The 14,287-nt window shown below is 50.1% G+C and overlaps 1 long non-coding RNA gene across 1 annotated transcript; it reads left to right on the top strand.

Moving 5' to 3' along the window:
- Positions 1-6,678: 6,678 nt before the first annotated feature.
- Positions 6,679-13,481, top strand: LOC114589911 (uncharacterized). Its single transcript, XR_013391259.1, has 2 exons — positions 6,679-6,771; positions 13,366-13,481. It is a non-coding gene; the product is annotated as an uncharacterized LOC114589911 (long non-coding RNA).
- The last annotated feature ends 806 nt before the right edge of the window (positions 13,482-14,287 follow it).

The following is a 14,287-nucleotide window of genomic DNA, read 5'->3' as shown; positions in this document are numbered from 1 at the left end:
GTCAGTGGCTGATCTGTAAATTAATTTTACTTGCCCTTTTGATCTTGGCTTTGCTCTATAATGGGGACGTGAATGGGAGGAACCTGAGTTGGAGGCGGAGGCCTCTCCCTATTCCTTCCTGACTGAGCATAAGATGCCTCCTCTTAAAAGGTTTGGCAGGCAGGGAATACAACTTATCTGGCATCGTCTCATTGCTTTCCTCCAATGCTAAACTTGTTGCTTGCTCACTCGTAATCTGGTGATCCACTCAACATCAGTGCACAACATGTCACATCCAGGCCAGTGTAATAAAACCCATTGGTCTCCAGTCAAGGCTTGGCTAAGGTCAGTTGCTACTTTTTGGAACAGAGAGCAGAGCTTACACAATACAGAAATTAGACCAACAGACTACGGAAGATGTCTTAAATGAATTTCTCAGTTTATTGATATACAAAGTTTAGGAGAACGAAATGACGTGAAGTGTACTTATGAATGATACAGCATACATGTAGAAAATGGAGAAAATTCAATAAATAGAAATGACATAACTAGAAACTATTGTTGAATATCAGAATTGATATGGTTAATAGGTAGTTAGGACAAAGGAATCACACTCAAAGACCTAACTCCTCTCTCCCTCCAGCCTATCTTGTTGTGAGATAAATATAACTTCTCAAAGCAAAAAATGATTAAATGATAAAACTTTACAAACTAAGGGCAGTAGACCAGGACTCATTGTAGTCCTTGGCAAAGCAAGGTAGCAAAACATTTCCTCCCATCTTACGGTTCATGTCAACAGGACTACACAAAACCTGGGCTAAGAAGGAACACAATCTCTTTCACAGATGAAGAAGGAGCAACATGGATGAGCAAGTGTGTTTCCTTTATGCACTTCTGGGCATCGGGAACATGGACTATTTTAAGAATCAGGTGTCCCCTTAATTTCTGGTTGTCAGGTGCTCCTTTGTGTTCAGATCAGGCCTCAGCACAATCATGTAGCACTTGGGAAGGAAGATGCAGCCCAGAAGCCCAGCACTGGAGGCCAACATAGAGAAGATCTGCACGGCCACCATGTACTTGCCCTTGGTGCTCAGGTAGGTGGGCACAAAAGAGACCCAAACGCTGCAGAAGACCAGCATGCTGAAGGTGATCAGCTTGGCTTCGTTGAAGGAGCCAGGCAGCTTCCTGGCTAGGAAAGCCACCGTGAAGCAGGTGGCAGCCCAGAAGCCCAGGGAGCCGAGGGCATAGTTTTGCGCCACAGAACTCTGATTCCTCTTCTCCGTTGACCTGATTCCCTGCTGAATAAATCTTCAAAGAAAATGGCAATGGAGTCTGAAATGGGATTCCCCTCGTTAGTTCTAGTTTACATGCCATTTCTTAACGTCGGGTTACAGAGATTCAGATGACGTTAAAGAGTGAGTTTATCAATCAGGTACCAATCAGAAGAAAGTGAATGGTCAGTCTCAACTGCGAAAAGAAGAATGGTTGGTGTAAACCCGAAACCAAGTTAAGAATTGCATTTCAATGGGTCTGCTTTAGGTTTCATTGCAATCAAGGCGGTGAAATAATAATAATAATAATAATAATAATAATAATAATAATAATAATAATAATGGTTTCCCAGGCCACTCTGGGCGGCTCCCAACAGAATATTAAAAGCACTATAAATATCACAGCCACAACATGCATTTAAAGCATTTTGGGAGCTCTAAATTGCAGGTAAAACAACTGGCGGGTGGCCAGCGCCATTTTGGCCTCTGTTGTCCAGGGCGCAGGAGCCGCTGGAGGTCGGGAAAAGGGGGAAGCCGTTCTAGGTGCCTCCCAGGGCATGAGGAAAAGGACGAGGTCTCTTCGCGACTTCCTGGGTTATGGGGGTTTATGAGTATAATAATTGGTTGTTTTTAGTTTATTAGAAAGAGAGAAGGTTGCGCAGGGCAGCCTGGGAAGGGCGAGGGAAAGGCTGTGAGGAAAAGCCTTCTCTCTCTCCATCGCTCTGCCCCTCCATCAAGTTTAAATGGAAGAATAAGAGAAAAATAAAATGATAAGAAACAGGACCCTTGTTTGTGAGAAGAAGGGGCAGCAAAGCATGCTGGGAAGAAGGACGTGAGGGAAATGAAATGAAACCGAATAAAGGCTAATTTATCAATAAAGCTAATAAGTGAAGCCTAACAGAAGACATCTTGGGATTTATTCATGCAGTTATACACTGGAAAATGGGTAAATTTCAATTACAGGAAACAGGATCCTTGTTTTTGAGAAGAAGGGGCAGCAAAGCATGCTGGGAGGAAGGACGTGAGGGAAATGAAATGAAACCTAATAAAGGATAATTTATCAATAAAGCTAATAAGTGAAGCCTAACAGAAGACACCTTGGGGCTTATTTATTGAGTTATACATTGGAAAAAGGGTAAATTTCAATTACAGGAAACAGGATCCTTGTTTGTGAGAAGAAGGGGCAGCAAAGCATGCTGGGAAGAAGGACGTGAGGGGAAATGAAATGAAACCTAATAAAGGATAATTTATCAATAAGGCTAATGAGTGAAACCGAACAAAAGACATCTTGGGATTTATTCATTCAGTTATACACTGGAAAAACGGTAAATTTCAATTACAGGAAACAGGATCCTTGTTTGTGAGAAGAAGGGGCAGCAAAGCATGCTGGGAGGAAGGACGTGAGGGAAATGAAATCTAATAAAGGGTAATTTATCCATAGAGCTAAATAGTGAAACCGAACAAAAGACACCTTGAGATTGATTGATTTGGTTATACACTGGAAAAACCAGCAAATTTCAAATTTATTGAGGCTGGGAATCGACCATTGGCCTGGCAGAGCTGGCAGTGCATGCTGGGAAGTCTGCCCCCCCTCCCAGTGTGGACCAGGCTGGCAGAGGCTGGCGGGAGTTGCAGGGCCTTTGGAAGGTGGCCCCTTCCCCTCCGAGGGCAGAGAAAGGCCCGGCCAAGTGACCCTCCTCGTCCTCCAGGGACACCAGCGCCTGCCAGAGTCCCCTAAGGGCCAGAGAGGCTGGAAGGGGCAGGGCCCCCAGGAGAGAGAGGGGCCCCTGGGGGGATCTGCACTCTGCACGCCCTCAGAGGCCAGGGAGGCTGGAAGGGGCAGGGCCCCCAGGAGAGAGAGGGGCCCCTGGGGGGATTTGCACTCTGCACGCCCTCAGAGGCCGGAGAGGCTGGCAGGGGCAGGGCCCCCAGGTGAGCCCGGGAGAGAGAGGGGCCCCTGGGGGGATTTGCACTCTGCACGCCCTCAGGGGCCGGAGAGGCTGGCAGGGGCAGGGCCCCAGGTGAGCCCGGGAGAGAGAGGGGCCCCTGGGGGGATTTGCACTCTGCACGCCCTCAGAGGCCGGAGAGGCTGGCAGGGACAGGGCCCCCAGGTGAGCCCGGGAGAGAGAGGGGCCCCTGGGGGGATTTGCACTCTGCACGCCCTCAGAGGCCGGAGAGGCTGGCAGGGGCAGGGCCCCCAGGAGAGAGAGGGGCCCCTGGGGGGATTTGCACTCTGCACGCCCTCAGAGGCCGGGGAGGCTGGCAGGGACAGGGCCCCCAGGTGAGCCCAGGACAGAGAGGGGCCCCGGGGTGGATTTGCACTCTGCACGCCCTCAGAGGCCGGGGAGGCTGGCAGGGGCAGGGCCCCCAGGTGAGCCCAGGACAGAGAGGGGCCCCTGGGGGGATTTGCACTCTGCACGCCCTCAGAGGCCGGGGAGGCTGGCAGGGGCAGGGCCCCCAGGTGAGCCCGGGAGAGAGAGGGGCCCCTGGGGGGATCTGCACTCTGCACGCCCTCAGAGGCCGGAGAGGCTGGCAGGGGCAGGGCCCCAGGTGAGCCCGGGAGAGAGAGGGGCCCCTGGGGGGATCTGCACTCTGCACGCCCTCAGAGGCCGGAGAGGCTGGCAGGGGCAGGGCCCCAGGTGAGCCCAGGAGAGAGAGGGGCCCCTGGGGGATTTGCACTCTGCACGCCCTCAGAGGCCGGAGAGGCTGGCAGGGGCAGGGCCCCCAGGTGAGCCCGGGAGAGAGAGGGGCCCCGGGGGGGATCTGCACTCTGCACGCCCTCAGGGGCCGGAGAGGCTGGCAGGGCATGGACCCCCAGGTGAGCCCGGGAAAGAGAGGGGCCCCTGGGGGGATTTGCACTCTGCACGCCCTCAGAGGCTGGAGAGCCTGGGAGAGAGGGGGGCCCCTGGGGGGATTTGCACTCTGCACGCCCTCAGAGGCCGGAGAGGCTGGCAGGGGCAGGGCCCCAGGTGAGCCCGGGAGAGAGAGGGGCCCCTGGGGGGATTTGCACTCTGCACGCCCTCAGAGGCCGGAGAGGCTGGCAGGGGCAGGGCCCCCAGGTGAGCCCAGGAGAGAGAGGGGCCCCTGGGGGGATTTGCACTCTGCACGCCCTCAGAGGCCAGAGAGGCTGGAAGGGGCAGGGCCCCCAGGTGAGCCGGGAGAGAGAGGGGCCCCTGGGGGGATCTGCACTCTGCACACCCTCAGAGGCCGGAGAGGCTGGCAGGGACAGGGCCCCCAGGTGAGCCCGGGAGAGAGAGGGGCCCCTGGGGGGATCTGCACTCTGCACGCCCTCAGAGGCTGGAGAGGCTGGCAGGGGCAGGGCCCCCAGGTGAGCCCGGGAGAGAGAGGGGCCCCTGGGGGGATTTGCACTCTGCACGCCCTCAGAGGCCAGAGAGGCTGGCAGGGGCAGGGCCCCCAGGTGAGCCCGGGAGAGAGAGGGGCCCCTGGGGGGATCTGCACTCTGCACGCCCTCAGAGGCCGGAGAGGCTGGCAGGGGCAGGGCCCCCAGGTGAGCCCGGGAGAGAGGGGGGCCCCTGGGGGGATCTGCACTCTGCACGCCCTCAGAGGCCAGGGAGGCTGGCAGGGGCAGGACCCCCAGGTGAGCCCACGATAGAGAGGGGCCCCTGGGGGGATCTGCACTCTGCACGCCCTCAGAGGCCGGAGAGGCTGGCAGGGGCAGGGCCCCCAGGTGAGCCCAGGAGAGAGAGGGGCCCCTGGGGGGATTTGCACTCTGCACGCCCTCAGAGGCCGGAGAGGCTGGCAGGGACAGGGCCCCCAGGTGAGCCCGGGAGAGAGAGGGGCCCCTGGGGGGATCTGCACTCTGCACGCCCTCAGAGGCCGGAGAGGCTGGCAGGGGCAGGGCCCCCAGGTGAGCCCGGGAGAGAGAGGGGCCCCTGGGGGGATTTGCACTCAGCACGCCCTCAGAGGCCGGAGAGGCTGGCAGGGGGAGGGCCCCCAGGTGAGCCCAGGAGAGAGAGGGGCCCCTGGGGGGATTTGCACTCTGCACGCCCTCAGAGGCCAGAGAGGCTGGCAGGGACAGGGCCCCCAGGTGAGCCCGGGAGAGAGAGGGGCCCCTGGGTGGGATCTGCACTCTGCACGCCCTCAGAGGCTGGAGAGGCTGGCAGGGGCAGGGCCCCCAGGTGAGCCCGGGAGAGAGGGGGGCCCCTGGGGGGATCTGCACTCTGCACGCCCTCAGAGGCCGGGGAGGCTGGCAGGGGCAGGACCCCCAGGTGAGCCCAGGAGAGAGAGGGGCCCCTGGGGGGATCTGCACTCTGCACGCCCTCAGAGGCCGGAGAGGCTGGCAGGGCACGGGCCCCCAGGTGAGCCTGGGAGAGAGAGGGGCCCCTGGGGGGATTTGCACTCTGCACGCCCTCAGAGGCCGGAGAGGCTGGCAGGGGCAGGGCCCCCAGGTGAGCCCGGGAGAGAGAGGGGCCCCTGGGGGGATATGCACTCTGCACGCCCTCAGAGGCTTCGTAGTCTAAGCTCAGGGGGCTCTTTGAGCCAGCATCTCTCTGGGGGGTGAGGGGTTTCTTCCCATTGGTCAACATCCTTCTTAAATTGTGGTGCCCAGAACTGGACACAGTATTCCAGGTGGCGTCTGACCAAGGCAGAATGGAGCTCAGTCTTGTAAGCCACTGGGATTAGTAGCAATATAAGTAACAATAATCACTTTGTTCACACATATTTATACTGCTTAACTGTGTGTGCATTGCAATCACTTATTCATTGTTGTGCGTAGTAATTTTAAGTGCATTCTTAATATTACAATCAAGGTGCAATACTTTTAAAATGCACGTTTTCTTTAATTATGAGCACAGAAATAAATGACGCTCTCAATTCATCGGATGATGACCTGGGCCACAAAGAGGGAACCAGGCAGAGGGCCTTCTTGGTGGTGGCGCCCTCCCAGCCGATGTCAAGGAAAGAAACGACTACCTGACTTTTAGAAGACACCTGAAGGTAGCCCTGTTCAGGGAAGTTTGCAATGTTGGATGTATTTATCGTGTTTTTCATATTCTATTGGGAGCCGCCCTGAGTGGCTGGGGAAACCAAGCCAGATGGTGGGGTAGAAAGAAATGGTGGTTGTTGTGACACTAGATTGAATGAACACTCATCTCAGAGTGCCCTGGAAATGGAGGGCCAGAGTCTTTTATATACTAACCTTTTATGCTCTTCCACATCTGTTTAATGCTCCCAAACCCCTCTTTTCGCTTCTTTTAGACTTTTATGTATACTTTGTGTTTTAATACTTTTTAGCTTTACGTTTTACAGTTTGGAAATGACTGTACCCCACCCTACTGATGCTGGTCTACTACCGTAATAAAGATTTGATTGATTGAAATGAAAAATCCTATAGTAATGCTGTGATTGGACACCGAAATAATATAATACAGGGTGATTCATAATGAAATATACATTTTCCAGATCCTGTAAGACAGGCGCCGACACGGAAAACAGCTGCGAACCGTGAGGTAGATGTACTGATACAGTTTGTCTTCCGCGACTGAGGGAAGTGATGGAGGTGAGAGTGCGCGTGTCACGTGACTAGTCAGGCGAAATGGCGGCGTCTGGAGTGGAGAAGGCGTTTTGGGTTCTTGAATTCAGCAAAATGGAGTTTGTTGTGCAACGGCATTTTTGATTGTGATGTGTGTCGTGTGACAAAGGGTGCACACATAGAACATCTCTGACTGTTTCTAAAATACTTTAAACATTCCCCTACAATTCTGTCACAGGTAACATGAAATATATTATATTCTTTTTTATAGGGTGTTGAAACTGTATATTTTATTATGAATCACCCTGTATAATAATATAATTATATTATATTATATTAATTATATGATATTATAATACATTCCCCCAAATTAATATTTCATTACTAATTAATATTAGTAATAATAATGAAATAAGTCAAGCCAGAGGCTCCTCCCAGCTTTGCCTTGCCCAGCCTAGTGGGCGTGACCACTCTCCACTAAACCCCGCCCCACCTCTCCCCGCTTTCCACTGCTGCCTTTTGTGACCCATTGCCTTCCCCAGCTCTACTCTCCCCACCTCCTTTCACAATGACTCGCCCAGATTGGCATAGGCAGCCTGCCACTCCCATGAGCGCCGGAGTTCCCGCTCCCCTCTCTTCCCGCCTGCCTCGCCCGCCCCTAACCCTATTCCTAACCCTGGTCAATGCAATAAAGTTCACTGGATCCCAGTCAAGGCTTGGCTAAGGTCCGTTGCTACTCTCTGGAACAGGGAGCAGAGCTTACACAATACAGAAATTAAACCAACGAACCACAGAAGAGAACTTAAATGAATTTCTCAGTTTATTGATATACAAAGCTTAGGAGAACAAAATGATGTGAAGTGAGCTTATGAATGATAGCGCATAAATGCGGGAAATGGAGCATAGAAAATTGAATACATAGAACTGGCATAACCAAACAGTATTGTGGAATATCAGAATTGATATGGTTAATAGGTAGTTAGGACAAAGGAATCACACTCAAAGACCTAACTCCTCTCTCCCTCCAGCCTATCTGGTTGTCAGATAAATATAACTTCTGAAAGCAAAAAATGATTAAATGATAAAACTTTACAAACTAAGGGCAGTAGATCAGGACTCATTGTAGTCCTTGGCAAAGCAAGGTAGCAAAACATTTCCTCCCATCTTACGGTTCATGTCAACAGGACTACACAAAACCTGGGCTAAGAAGGAACACAATCTCTTTCAGAGATGGAGAAGGAGCAACATGGAGGAGTAGCTGTGTTTCCTTTATGCACTTCTGGACATCAGGAACATGGCCTATTTTTAGAATCAGGTGTTCCCTTAATTTCTGGTTGTCAGGTGCTCCTTTGTGTTCAGATCAGGCCTCAGCACAATCATGTAGCACTTGGGAAGGAAGATGCAGCCCAGAAGCCCAGCACTGGAGGCCAACATAGAGAAGATCTGCACGGCCACCATGTACTTGCCCTTGGTGCTCAGGTAGGTGGGCACAAAAGACACCCAAACGCTGCAGAAGACCAGCATGCTGAAGGTGATCAGCTTGGCTTCGTTGAAGGAGCCAGGCAGCTTCCTGGCTAGGAAAGCCACCGTGAAGCAGGTGGCAGCCAAGAAGCCCATGTAGCCGAGGGCAACGTAAAACATGGCCACAGACCCTTCGTTGCATTGCAGGATGATCTCTTCCACCTGGGAGAGCATGTCGGGCTCTGGGAATGGGGGAGAAGAGCCCAGCCAGATGGTGCAGATGAGAACTTGCCCCCCAGAACAGGAGATGACAATGGAGTTGGCCAGACTCTTGCCCAGCCATCTCCTCACCCTGTTCCCGGGCTTTGTGGCCAGAAAGGCCAGCACCACCGTGATGGTCTTTGCCAAGACAGAAGAAACAGCAGCTGAGAAGATGATGCTGAAGGCCGTTTGTCGGAGAAGGCAGGTCTCTTTCCTTGGGCGCCCGATGAAGAGGAAGGAGGACAAAAAGGAAAGCAGGAGGGAGACGAGGAGGATGTAGGAGAGGTCCCGGTTGTTGGCTTTGACTATGGGAGTGTCCTTGTATTTAATGAAGATTCCCAACACAATGCCTGCTGTTAAGGACAAGAAGAGGGCAATGGAAGCTAACACCATTCCCAAATATTCTTCATAAGCCAGGAAGATGATAATCTTGGGGGCACATTGATTTCTGTCCTTGTTTGGATACTGATCTTCTGAACATTTGGTGCAATGTTCTGCATCTGAGGAAGAGGAAAAAGAGTGGCTGCAGCATCAGTTACATCCCTAAGGATCTGTGCTCTGCTACGTTTTGAAAAACTCTGTGGTGGACCTCAGGAAATAAGAATGCTAAATGAGGTAAAGCAAAAATTGTGAGGTAGGATAAACTGAGTAGCAATGAGCACAGCTCTTTAACTTGACATTTGAAATGCAGTTTTCTGTTGCTTCCATGCAATGTTCATAGTAGTGAGATCAAAACAGTCCATTGATTATATTGTAATAATTTTCATTTGAAATATTTTATTTTTTATTGTGCTTTTGCTATTAAACATTTGCTGGTTTGCATCACCTGTCCATTACTCTTTATAAATGTCAAAATGATTTCCTTTTTGGTGTGACTTGGTATGAAAAATAAAAAAGGAATGCTTTATGGGCATTCCTCTCACAGCTGCCCACTTTCAACCCCAGAGATGTCTTCCTCATGGTCATTCCTATCAACTCACTTCCTGGATGTAATAAAGTTGATTAATCCTAAAGAAGTTGAGGAAGGAGCCCCAATATCTGCAGAATTCTCACAAAAAGTGTGTGAGACTGGATTACTGCCCAGTGTTTACTCTCTCTCGGAATACTGTAATGGTTCTAGGGGTTGCTCGTGCATAAATCGGCGCCACACCTTGCTGAGTTGTCTGAGTGAACCCTTTCTGTCCGGAGAGCCACTCACCTGTGGCTGTCTCAATCGCTGGCAGAATCCGTCAGTGGGCGTTTCTTGAACTTCTTCCAGCAAAGAAGCTCTTTGACACCTAGTCTCCGCCTACTCTCCCTGCGCGGAAGCCTTCTGCGCAGGGAGGGTGTTGGCAGCGGAGGACCCATGCTCTCCCTGCAGGTCTCTGGCGAGGAGTCATGGAGCCACCTCGCCGATTCCCCAATCTGCCCCCCTTCGCCACTGGTGCTACGCTGATTTCCTTCCCCAGAAGATGGGCTGCTTCTCTCCCTCCCGGGACGCTCTCCAGAATCCCTCTGGAGCCCTCCCTCTCGCTCTGGCTCCGATGGCAGTTCCCTGACAAATACCTTCCCCTTGGAGTCACCCACCTTCCTGGGCGGAGAAGGTCCCTTCCGCACACCGAGCACAAGCATAGCAGCAAACGGGCTTTCCTTCCAGAACCACCTTGGCATATCCAGGTCGACATCTTTCTGTACACCTGGAACGAGGTACGGCCTAACCAGAAAGACAAGAAGGTGCAACAAAGAGGAACAGTTAGGAGTATTTGTGGGTATGTAATTCACTCATAGGGTGAATTGAAACTGATCTCTGGACTGCAGCCTTTGACCCCTCATCAGGGTCCTTTCAACCCCCCACTGACCATTGGGGTGACCAGAATATCTTGTTCTTCGTTCAGGACAACTGAGGTTTGCGCCACAGAACTCTGATTCCTCTTCTCCGTTTACCTGCTTCCCTGCTTAAAAAAGCTTCAAAGAAGATAGCAATGGAGTCTGAAATGTGATTTCCCCAATTTTCAGGATTCTGATAATCTCTCAACCACTAATTTAGATAAATTTAATATGACTTTTCCAAATATTGGTTTCCCTCACTCTGTTCTTGAGGGATGCAAGGTTTCCTCTTGTCGCTGATCTATTTCCCTAGTTATTTCTAGTTTACATGCCATTTCTTAACGTTAACCTTATATTACAATAGGGTTGTTGTTTTTTTAAATTATCATCTTTCACCAACAACTGTGAATGGTGTCTTCTCTGAGGACCTCTGGGCTCTATGCTTTCTGTGAGCATCCCAAATTTCCCACCTATCTCAGCTGCTGTGGAAAGAAGGAGTGGCCGTTGCAGCTGTTATTGGACGGTCAATACATCATTGGTCAACCTGATATAGTCATTTTGCAGCAGTTGTTCAAGGAAAAGCATATTCAGGATCTCCTAGCCTCCCCTCTCTGTGATTCCCCCTACCTTGTTGAATTTCTTGGGCCACTCAATGGCTTCTGGGTTAATGGTGAACTTTATGCTAGCAGACGTCTCTCTCCTTATATTCCCAATAACGACACAAGACTTATTGGGAGAGATCACCCAGTTCACAATATCAAAGTCTGCTGGCAGCTCCCAGTTCTCATCCAAGCACAGCCTGCCTCTGGAAGTATTCAAACACTGGATTTCTCTCAAGAAAGGGTGAAGCTGGAATGACAGGGGAAAGCACCAGCACTGAGAAACCTGGAAGCCAAGATGGATATCTCAGTCCTACTCACTTCAACCTCTTATGATTTGGGGCCTGGGTGTATCTCATGTAGACTGGAATACCTATTCAGCCATTTTTATTACTACAGACCCTGCAAGTGCCCCAATTTTCCAGGGATGTCCCTGGATTAGAGTCAGTTTTTCATTTGATCCCGAAATTCCCCACTTTTCCTTTTCTTCATTGGAGAAAAGTTGGCAGATGTGGAGTTATCCAACCCACAAGCCGTCCAATCCTGTATCGGGAATTTTAATATGTTTTATATTTTAGTATGAATTTCTTTATTTTGGGAGCTGCCCAGAGTGCTGAGGCAAGCCAAAAAGATGTGTGGGGTATAAACAGTGATATATTTCTAGCAAAAAGGGTGCCGGAAATCACCATGAACACCTCCCTCTGAGAATGGCAATGGTACCCGCCTGAGAGGTGCCAGAACTGAGTTTGAGTGAGTCCCGACCCCCCAGTAAAAAAGCCCTAGGTATCAACAGTAAAATTTTCATTATGGAATGGTATGTCCCTATTTTCATCAGAGAAATGTTGGGCGGTCTGCTACTATTACTAATACTAATAGTAATTATGATATGTTGCAGGTCTATCCCCAGTCAAGATCAGCATCTGTGTGGAGTGCAGTTTGCAAAAAGGGGAAGGAAATACCTGCCACGGCTGTAGCCTTTGGGGTCCCCATTGCTCTCCTTCCTCCACCATCAGCCTCCTCTGGGATCTCGAGGAAAGCGAAGCATGCAAGGCCTGAGCCACAGCTTGAACATGGATGTAAGTGCCATAGCTGTCTAGAGACAGGGCTCTCTCATGCACCCCTTGGGATAATGGCTCCAGTTTCTCCTCCTCTTTGCATCTTATCCTGCCTTTCACGGACAACAAATGCTTTGAATATGAACACTGAAATGCTTGATTGAAATAATCCCTAAGATTGAACTGCAATTTGTCACCTTTGCTGCTCCTTATTCCGGTCTGAATTGCAAAGGACAGAGAACCATGGAGGTGCTGGAATAAATTTGGAGGGATGTAAAAGCCATTTCTGATTTCTAGCAAAGATGTTGTGATCCAGACTTTTGCCCCTATTTCCTTCTCATATACCATGTTTATTGACAGGAGTATTATGATACCTAGTGCATTGGTTATATAGGAAACAAATACCCCAACTTGTCTCCATAGGAAAAAAGGTTCCCCAGGCCTGATAAATTGACCTGGATCATTTTCTGGTACTCTTTTTGATAAAGCAATGCAGATCGCTTTGCTGAGCAGCAGAGGTTTCACAGCGCTCACAAATCTTTCTCCACTGTCATTGTCTGGAGTGAAGAGGCCAATCCACGTCCATCCAAAATGCAGGAGCAATTCAACAATCCCCTGGTACTGACTTTCCTCTTTGGGAGTCATCCGGTAGACAAAAGGGAACAGGGTTTTACCTTCGAGAACCTGGGAAGTGAAGCCATAACTGATCTAGCAAGGAAAGCAAAAGATCAGCAATTTATTTTACTTTCAGCATAATGGGTATTTAATCATCTGAAATGCCTGATATCTAAATCTCTGCTGGCTGAGGCTGATGGGAGTTTTAGTCGGAAACATCTGGAGGTGTCAAGTTGGTAAAGGCTCAGTTTTGAAAAAGGGATGTTGAATCCATAGCTCAGGATTTTCCCATTTTGAAAAATATCCTCACTTGACCCCTCCCAAGAGAAAATAGAATTTTACACAGTTGGAATTCTCTGTGCTTCCATGCTCTCCCACTACTTACCTGTGGGATTTTGTAGATGCCTGACAAGGCTGAAATCACTCTTGAGATGAAAGTGTTGCTTCTTTCAAGAACAGCCAGCAGCTGATTCTGTTCTCCACAGTGATAATTGGGAATATTGCATGCACTGCCTGCAAGCAGCTCTAGCATGGCGTCCGAAGTCATCCTTGCATCAAAATAGTTCTCATAGATGTTGTAGCCCAGGGTGATGTTGGGTAAGAGCCTGAGATCCTGGTTGATCTCTTGAATGGTGAACAGGAAAGACAACATGTGCCAGTAGAACCTAGGTGCCTCCCTGCAATAAATGAACCCTTTAAACAGAGTGCAACTGGCATTCGTATGAATGGGGGTGGGGACATTATATGATCCACAAAGATTAATATTTGTTTGTTTCTTTGTTTTTCCATCCTTCTGCATTGACATCAAATCTTTTCCTGTCTAGCATAGAGGAAGAATTTGGAAATCTCTGCTCCATTACAGCACCTTTGAAGCACACAGAGCTGTTCAACAGTGGAACGGACTCCCTCCGAAGGTGACCATGTGTCATGGATGCTTCAGGTGAGATTCCTCTGGGTCCCTTCCATCTCTACCACTCTATGATTCTATTCTACTGTGGTTTTATGAGTAAGAAATGAAGGCGCCCCTCAAAAATTGTGATATACTGGGAAGTTGCTGCAAAGGCTGCTTTTCTTGCAGTGGTCTTTGGCTTCTTCCAAGGGGCTAGACTATAGGTAGGTAAGAGACCATTTTATTGACAGAAGAGAAGCACCAAATACCTCAGTCCCCTTTTACTTACATATGGGGCCTGGTGGCTTGCAGGTTTGACTGTGTGGTAAAATTATAATTTTGTCCATATTCTGGATCAGAAACTACACGAATGAGCACACCTCCCTTTACTAGAATCTTTTACTAGACACCCCTCCCCAGCTCCCAGCTCCTCCAACAGCAAGCCCAATGGTCAGGGCAGGGTAGTCCTGCAACACCAGCCCTTGGCTCCCCAGCCCTGAGAAAGGGGCTATTTCCTTGATAAACAGGAACCATTATAAGGAGTGGAGGACCATGAAACCATCTGCATATAAGTGCATACACTTCAGTCCTGGCGAAGGGTGTCTGAGAAAAGTTGTATGGCGTTTCCTCAACAAAGCGTTTTGGAGAGATGATCCCACTGATGAAAAAGTGTCCAGGCCGGTAGTAATTGCGAGCATCCGTTTGATCCCTGACCAGATTCAAGGGGCATTTCGCCTTGTGGTTCTTGCAGACTCCAAAGGACATCATGAGCAGCAGAAGCAGCAACAGAAGGAGCAGGGATCTCATTCTAGCTCTGCCTCCTCCTCCTCTTACCTGCCAAGGAGGCAAAGCAGAAG

The sequence above is a fragment of the Podarcis muralis genome, chromosome 18 (genome assembly GCF_964188315.1).
Source record: "Podarcis muralis chromosome 18, rPodMur119.hap1.1, whole genome shotgun sequence".
Taxonomy (NCBI): domain Eukaryota; kingdom Metazoa; phylum Chordata; class Lepidosauria; order Squamata; family Lacertidae; genus Podarcis; species Podarcis muralis.
This window is presented reverse-complemented; position numbering and strand designations above follow the sequence as displayed.